The 9,779-nt window shown below is 35.5% G+C and overlaps 1 pseudogene; it reads left to right on the top strand.

Moving 5' to 3' along the window:
* The first annotated feature begins 1,272 nt into the window (after window positions 1-1,272).
* LOC139074645 (olfactory receptor 5G3-like) lies at window positions 1,273-2,209 on the top strand (annotated as a pseudogene).
* The last annotated feature ends 7,570 nt before the right edge of the window (window positions 2,210-9,779 follow it).

Raw genomic sequence — 9,779 nt, 5'->3', positions numbered from 1 at the left:
AAGTATGATATTTTTGTTTGTTTATGAATGGAATTGAGTTGGTTATAAACATTATATGATATTAGAATCATTCCTATGGATACTCTTGCACCTTGTGCTTCTTACTGTAATTTTAATAAGTTTAATACATTCTTCCTTAATTAATGAGTCAGACAGGTAATATTCACTTGAAAATTTTGTCTAAATAAAAATGTTAATCATTTGGCATTTTACATATTTCATTAATACTAGATATTGCCTGTCTGAATTTATGCCTTAAAGAGGATAATAAACATTATGGGAACTTAGGGGAAATAATTTTATTATTGTCATGTACAAAATATATTTATACAGTCATAGATATAGGTAAAAATTATCTGGAGATGAAGTCTGCTGAGCTTACGGTGGCTACTTATTTTTCTATATGATTTCCATGAAAAGTTTCTATACAATATTTGACTGATGAATTAATCTCAAAGGAAGGCTATCTCAATGTGTTCCAATGCATTGTATTCTTTTATTTGAATTATATAGTTGTTGGTGAAATTTTCTTCACTTCATTTAACACCAATCTAGAATCCTCTGTTCTTATTTGTTTGTGCCACTTCTGTCTTCAGGATAGTCAAAGAATAAAAAAATCTGACGTCTTGTTTGAAGAGCAGTCCTTTATAAATATAAATATGATCATTATATGCTACTATATAATGTCCATTCTAAATACCTCTCTGATATTTGTATACATTTCCCCTTCTAATCCTTTTATAAGGTGAATAGATTAATGTACAAAGGTATGAATGTTGTTATGACGTCTGAGTGGTTCCATCCATTCCATAAGGACAGGAACAGAAAGGGCTTTACTTCTGTATTGTTTAGCCTATCTCAAATGTCTGTTATCAGAATCTGAATTCCTCATCATTTCTTACATTATCACTGGTAACTGTATTCTGGGGTGGATATTATTATACTATCAAGCCATAAAGATGAAATACTGAGACTGAATTTCATTTCAATTTTAGAAGCCAAGAGGGTTTTACGTCTTATAATTGGACTCCTTTTTGAGTGGCAGAGGGTACTGAATCCAAAAATATCAAGTATGAATTGCTCAAGTTTACATGGAATCTGTGCATAACTGACAGAAACTAGTACTCAGAATACTGTTGACCACTCCAACACTATTCCCATAATTGCCTCCTACACAGATAAAAACACATGTAGTTTAAAAGACTATTTTGTACACACCAATTCATTTAAAAAAATTTTTTTTAATTTCTTATAACACATTACAAGCGACCAATGGAAGATAAGAATCAGACATCAGTGATTGAATTTCTTCTCTGGAGTCTCACAGACCGTCTCCCTCAGCAGATTGTCCTCTTTGGCATGCTTTTCCTTGTCCATCTTTTCACAGTAGGGGGTAACTTGGCAATGATCACTCTCATATGAGTTGATTCCAAACCTCACACTCCTACATACTTTTGCCTAAGCAAATTTGTTGCTATTTGCTCCTCCTCGTCTCTTGACCCCAAGCAGTTGTGTAATATATTTGTGGGGGAAAAAGTCTTCTCTTTCATGGGTTGTGCTGCACAGATGTGTTTTTATGGTCTCTTTGTGGTAACTGAGTCTTTCCCTCTTGCTTTGATACCATGTGATTTGTATATGGACATCTCTAAGCCTATGTTGTATACACTCATTATATCCCAAATGGTCTATGTGCAGCTGGTGGTAGGACCTTATATCACAGCTCTCATAAGCACCATGACCCTTATGATATTGACTTTTTGCTTACCCTTCTTTGGTCAAATATAATTAATCATGTTTTCTGTAAAATTTCATCACTGCTTTCTCCTGCATGCACAAAGACCTCTATGATTAAACTTATGTTTTTATTTTTGGCTGGATCTTTCAAATAATCAGTGGCCTGATCATCAGAGTCTCCTAGGCTTTTACCCTGGTGGCCATCTTGAAGATTCACACAGCTGATGGCAGAAAGAAAGCTTTGTCCACTTGTTCTTCTCACCTGGCAGTGATCTCCATCTTATATGGGACTCTTTTCTTTATCTGTGTTCAGCATAGCTCAGGTTTCTCCCTGGACATCAATAACATGGTTTCTCTATTTTATACTCTGGTAATCTCAATGTTGAATCCCCTCATCTACAGCTTGAGGAACAGGGAGTTGAAACATTCACTAAGGAGCAAATTTGAAAGGAAAAAAACTACAGAAGGTAGATAAAAATAATTTTAATTGTGCTGCACCACAGGTGTTGATTCAATAAAGTGTGGTAAAAAGAATATTAGAAATTCTTTTTACTTCCTGAGTCTGCCAGTTACCAGGTCACTTATATACTGGGAATACTGTTTATATTGTTTTTTCCTTCAATCTTCTCCTTTGAAAACTTATGGGAAATAAAAAATAATTTTCAAATATATTAAAGATATAAATGTAATACATGCCAGAAGAAAATCCAGAAAATTTATATTTTCTTATATATGAGAAGACATTTTATTCCAGACAAGAAATGCCAATATTATAAGGGAAAGATTAACAGATTTCAATAACAAATGTTCCATAGAGCTTGTTCAAAGTTAGAAAGTGGAAGGTGAGAGAACAATTGCAAAACAAGTGACTCACAATGAGTTAATGTCCCAACAGGAAAATATTGGAACATATATGCATATATATGAAAAACAGCAGAGAAATGAAACAAAGTATAGAAATAGACCAACAAATGAAAGGGAAATTGACAGAATTGGAAATTCAAATTGCTAAAAACATAATTATATACAAAATTGTTCAACTTCACAATTGCTCATGTAAATCAAAATGATACCACAATGCTTTTGTTCATCCATCAGATTGGCAAATACAAAATGATCATGTGTGTAGTTCAGTCAAGATGGCAGTATAGGGAGACTCTGAACTCACGTCCTCCTACAGACACAACAAATTTACAACTACTCTTGCAAGTATTACCCCTGAACAAGAACTTAAAACTGGGTAAAAAGAATCCATGCAACAAGGTACAGTGCTGACTGAGGTGGAAGAGGCAGAAATTCCTTTCTGGGCATAAAAAAGCCACCTTCATGAACTACAGTCCTTTACAGCCAGTTGCGAGCAATCCTAACATACACAGCCTTTGCTGGAGGAGTGGGTGATTTGAGTGAGGGAGCATTACAGCTATAAGCAGCTTTTGGACTCAGCACAACCAAAATGAGGGTCATAATATCTCATTTTGCTGGTTATTAAGTACAATGGGGAATGCCCCCAGAAAAGATATTTGACATAAGGGGGAAAAAGCATACTCTTAAAGGACCCACATACAAGTTCACCCACTTTGAAAGGCAACCTAAAATCACCAGAAAGAAAGATGCACAGCCTTTTGGTGAAAAGAGATTCACCTCCTAGGTTCTGGGTGCATCTTGGTAAGAGGTGAGAACTCTCTGGGGACTGAGACATTGGAAGTAGCCATTATTGTAACCTAGTACAGATGTTCTGACACAGACACTTGCAGAGACCACTGGAATACTTCCCCTGGCCTATTAGCCCAGGGGTCTGCCCCACACAATAGAAAAGCAATTTAATCAAGGTCATCCAGGAAAAGCAGTCTGCTCTAGGTACTGGCATCACCTAAAGCAAGCCCTCAGGCAACTTGTGGGCCCACATAGGTGGGGTACATGGAACCTCTGCAGCCAGGTGATTGGGTCACCTCTTCAGGTCACAGCATGCATGAGGAGTTGGTGGAGTCTGTGGGGCATTGGTGGTGTGTGTGAGATCTCTGCAATGGGGTGACTGGGCCCACTTCAGTGGGTTGGGGCATGCACATGGGGCAAGAGAGTGTTGATGCAGTGTGTGACACAGTGTGGTCAGTAGGATGTTTCAGCTGCAGCAGACTTGTGCTTCTCAAACAGCCACATAGGGGATCAGCCCCACCTTCCAAAGCCTAAAACAATTGGGTGCACCCATGCCTGGGGCCATCCCCACTTAGCTGCAATCCTGACAAGGGCTTTGCAGGCCAGAGGTCAACAGTAATTGTCAACACCTGAGCCTAGCAACCAGCCATGCTCAGGGCCACTCACTGAACAGAAAATCTGCAACAGGAATGTGCTATTAGAGCTTTCAGCCAACTGTGTTGGGATTCCCAACTCCAGATATAAAGTGATGGAAGAGTCCGTAGCAGCCACAAATGGCTGAGCATTACAACCAGCAGCCAGGGTGACAGCCTAGTCTCCCCAGGCACCTGCAGCAAGAGCAACCCTGCCACAACAGAAGGATACACATAGCCCACACAGGGGAATCTCCTGGAATATTTAGAACTGATGATAAGAGGGAAGCACATTGCTGGGCATCAAAAGGCATCACTTACATAAGGCCAACTTTCCAAGGTTAGGAAACTTAGCTGACCTACTTATACATAGATACAAGCTCAGAGAAAGGCACAAAATGAGGAGACAAAGTAATGCATTCCAAGCAAAGGAAAAGGACAAGACATTAGAAAAATAGCTAAATGAAACAGAAATAAACAATCTACCTGACAAATAGTTAAAAAAACATAAGTAATAATGACGCTCACTGATCTTGGGAGAAGAATGGATGAACTCCATGAGAACTTCAACAAAAAATTGGAAAATATAAAAAAGAAATGATGAGAAATGAATAATACAATTCTGGAAATGAAAAATTCACTAGAGGGCCTCAATAGCAGAGTAGATGATACAGATGAATGAATCAGTGAGCTAGATGAATGACTAGAGGAAATCACCCAAGCTGGACAAATAAAAGAAAAAAGAAGTAAAAAGAATGAGGACAGTCTAAAGGACCTCTGGGACAACATCAGGCACAACAACATTCATATTATAGGTGTCCCAGAAAGCGAAGAGTGAGACAAAGGGGCAGAGAATCTATATGAGGAAATAATAGCTGAATTCTTTCCTAACCTAAGAAAGGAAACAGACATCCAGGTACAAGAAGCACAGAGAGCACTAAACAAGATAAACCCAAAGAGACCCACACCCAGACACATTATAATTAAAATGTCAAGAGTTAAAGATAAAATGAGAAATTTATCTCTAAAAGCTGCAAGAGAAAGGCAGTAGGTTACATACAAAGGAATCCCCACTAGGCTATCAGTTGACTTCTCAGTAGAAACCTTACAGACTAGAAGAAATTGGCAAGATATATTTAAAGTGCTGAGAGGAAAAAATCTACAGCCAAGAGTACTCTACCCAGCGAGGTTATCATTCAGAATGAAAGGAGAGATAAAGAGTTTCCCAGAGAAGCAAAAACTGAAAGAGTTTATCAACAAGAAACCAGGCCTATGAGAAATGCCAAAGTGACTTATTTAAGTGGAAAAGAGAAGACTGCAAATAAGAATAAGAAAATTCTTAAAAATAAAATCTTTGGTAAAGGCAAATATACAGTAAAGGTAGCAGATGAACCAGCTAACAAGATAATATGAAGGTCAAAAGTCAAAACTACCAAAATTATTTATTTCCAGGATAAGAGGGTAAAGGATACACACACACAAAAAAAGGGATCAGATATGATATAGAAAACATAAAATGTGGGAGGAGGAGAGGAACAGAGTAGAACTTTTAACAAGAAGGCAAATTAATGAGATCATCAACTTAATATATATTGCTATATACATAGGTTATGATATATGAACCTTATGGTAATCACAAACCAGAAACCTATATAGATACACAAAAGTTCAAGAGAAAGGAACCCAAAGATAATAATAAAGAAAGCCATCAAACCATAAGTGAAAAGAGCAAGAGAAGAAAGGACTAGTGAAGAACTACTAAAACAACCAAAAAAAAGTAATGAAATGGCTTTAAGTACCTACTTATCAATAGACAATTTAAATGGCAATGGTCTAAATGCTCCCATCAAAGTCAAACAGTGAATGATTGAAAAAAAAACAAGATTTATATGTATGCTACATATGAGAGACACACTTCAAATCTTAAGACACTCTCAAACTGAAAGCAAGGTGATGGAAAAACATCCTCCATGCAAATGACAATGCAAAGAAACCTGAGGTAGCCATACTTATATCAGACAAAACAGACTTTAAAGCAGAATTTGTAACAAGAGACAAGGCACTACATAATAACAAATGGAACACTCCCCAGGAGGTTATAACACTTGTGAATATTGATGCACCCAACATAGGAACATGTAAATATACATATCAATTATTAACAGATAGAAAAGGAGGAATAAATAGTAACACAAAAATAAGTCCCCATGGGACTTTAAGATTCTACTTACACCAATGGGTAGATAATCCAAACAGAAGATCAATAAGGAAACATTGGCCTTAAATGACACATTAGGCAGACAGACTTAGTAGATTTATAAAGAATATTCAATCCAAACCCTACAGAATGCACATTCGTTTTAAATGCACATAGAACATTCTCAAGGACTGAACACATATTATGCCAAAAACCAAGTCTCAATAAATTTAAGAAGATTTAATAATACCAAGCACATTTTCTGACCATAAAGGTATGAGGCTAGAAATTAATTGCAGGAAGAAAATCAGAAAAGGAATAAATATGGGGAGAATAAATAGGATGCTACTGAACAACGATTGGGTCAATGAAGAAATCAAAGGAGAAATCAAAACATATCTGGAGACAAGTCAAAATGAAAATAACATACGCCAAGATGTATAGGATACAGCAAAAGTGGTTCTAAGAAAGAAGTTAATAGCAATACAACCTTTACTTGAGAAACGAGAAAAATCTCAAATAAACAATCTAACAGTGCATCTAAAGAAACTAGAAAAAAAAGAAAAAAGAAAGTACAAAATCAGTAGAAAGAAGGAAATAATAAAAATCAGAGCAGAAATAAATAGAGGTTAAAAAATAGAAAAAATCAATGAAATGATGAACTGATTCTTTAAAGATAAACAAAATTGACAGAACTGTAGCTAGACTCACTAAGAAAAAAAGAGAGAAGGCTTAAATAAATAAAATCAGAAATGGAAGATGAGAAATTACAATAGACACCTCTGAAATAAAAAGATCATAAGCAAATACTATGAAAAACAATATGTCAACAAATTGGATAATCTAGTAGACATGAATACATTCTTAGAGTCACACAACCTTCCAAAACTGAATCAAGAAGAAATAGAGAACTTGAATCAACCAATCACTAGTAAGGAGATTGAAACAGTAATCAAAAACCTCCAAAAAAAAAAAAAAAAATCCAGGACCAGATGGCTTCCCTGGTGAATTCTACCAAACATTCAAAGAAGACTTAATACCTATCTGTGTCAAACTGTTCCAAAAGATTGAAGCGGACCAGAGCCTTCCTAACATTCTATGAAGCCAACATTATCCTGATACCAAAACCAGACAAGAAAAACACAAAAAAAGAAAATTACAGTGCAAAAATCCTCAACAAAATACTAGCAAATAGAATACAACAATACATTAAAAAGATCATACATAATGATCCAGTGGGATTTATTCCAAGGATTCAGGGATGGTTCAAAATCTGTAAATCAATCAAGATAATATATCACATTAACAAAATGAAGACTAAAACATACGTGATGCAGACAAAGCATTTGACAAGATACAACATCCATTTATGGTAAAAACTCTAAATAAAATGGTTATAGAATGAAAGTACTTCAACATACTGAAGGTCATATATGACAAATCCACAGCTAATATCATACTCATTGGAGAAAAACTTAAATCTATTCCTCTAAGAACTAGAACCAGACAATGATGCCCACTTTCACCCCTCTTATTTATCATAGAATTGAAAGTACTACCCGGAGCACTTAGACAAGAAAAAGAAATAAATACGATCCAAATTTGAAAGGAAGAAGTGAAACTGTCACTATTTGCAGACAACATGATTTTATATATAGAAAACTCTAAATAATACACCAAAATATTTAGAAATATTAAATGAATCTGGTAAATTTGTAGGATATAAAATCCACATACAAAAATCAGTTCCATACCTATACACTACCAAAAATCAGCAGAGAGAAATTAAGAATACAATCCCATTTACAACTGCAACAAAAAGAATAAAATACCTACAAATAAACTTAACCAAAGAGATGAAAGATCTGTACACTGAAAACTTTAGAACATTGAAAGAATTGAGGAAGACACAAAGAAATTGAAAGATATCCCATGCTCTTTCCTTGTAAGAATTAATGTAGTTAAGATGTCCATACTTCCTAAAATAATCTACAGATTCAGTGCAATCCCTACGAAAGTTCCAGTTTTATTTTTCACAGAAATAGGACAAAGAATGCTAAAATTTATATGGAACAACAAAAGACCCTAAAAACCAAAGGAATCCTGAGAAAAAAGAGCAAAGCTGGAGATATCTCATTTGCTGATTTCAAAATATACTAAAAACCTATAATAACCAAAATAGCATGGTACTGGCACAAAAACAGACACATAGATATGTGGAACAGAATCAAAAGCCCAGACATAAACCCACACATCTATGGACAGCTAATTTTCAACAAGGGAGCCAAGAACATACAATGGAGATAGGAAATTCTCTTTAATAAATGGTGTTGGGAAAACTGGACAGCCATATGCAAAAGAATGAAAGTAGACAATTATCTTTCACCATATACAAAATTAACTAAAATAGCTTAAGGACTTGAATGTAAGACCTGACACTTTTCAACTTCTAGAAGAAAACATAGGCAGTACACTCATTGACGTCGGTCTTAGCAGCATATTTTCGAGTACCGTTTCTGACCAGGGAAGTGAAACAACGGGAAAAATAAAGAAATCCGACTACATCAAACTAAAAAGCTTCTGCAGAGTAAAGGACACCACCAACAAAACAAAAAGACAACCTAACAGTCACAAACCATATATCTGATAAGGGGTTAATATCCAAAATATATAATTACCTCATACATATCAACAACAAAAAAACTAACAACCAAATTAAAAAATGAGCAAAACATATGAACAGACATTTCTCCAAAGAAAATATACAGATCACCAACAGACACATGAAAAGATGTTCAACATCACTCACTATCAGGAAAATGCAAATGAAAACTACAAGGACATATCACATCACTCCCATCAGAATGGCTGTAATTAACAATACAGGAAATAACAAATGTTGAAGAGGATGTGGAGAAAAGGGAATTTTCATACACTGCTAGTGGAAGCACAAACTGGTACAGCCACTATGGAAAACAGTATGGAGATTTCTCGAAAAGTTAAGAATAGAACTACCATGTGATCCAGTTATTCCACCACTGGGTATTTGTCAAAAGAACATGAAAGTGTAAAGATACATGTACCCCTATATTCATTGCAGCATTATGCACAATAGCCAAGTCTTAGACACAACCTAAGTGCCCATGAAGAGACGGATGGATAAAGATGTGATATATATGCATAATGGAATTCTACTCAGCTATAAAAAAATGATGAAGTCTGGCCATTTATAACAACATGGGATAGACGTTAAAAGTATTATGCTAGGGGAAATAAGTCAGAGGAAGATAGTCAAACACCATATAATCTCACTCATAAATAGAAGGTAAAACAGCAACAGGGAATGACAAAGAGGCAGAGATTGGGTTAGTGGCTAACAGAGGGAAAGGGGGTAGGGAGGAATGTGGAAGGGGTGATTAGGCACAAGTGTATGGTGATGGATTGTAATTAGTCTCAAGGTGGTGAACATGATGTAATCTACACAGAAATCAAAATATAATGATGTACACATGAAATTTATGTTATAAGCCAATGTTACCTCAGTTTAAAACAGTGATTATGTG

Source organism: Equus przewalskii, chromosome 11 (assembly GCF_037783145.1).
Source record: "Equus przewalskii isolate Varuska chromosome 11, EquPr2, whole genome shotgun sequence".
NCBI classification, from domain to species: Eukaryota; Metazoa; Chordata; class Mammalia; order Perissodactyla; family Equidae; genus Equus; species Equus przewalskii.
Note: the sequence above shows the minus strand (reverse complement) of the source record. Positions and strands in the feature narration are given on the sequence as shown.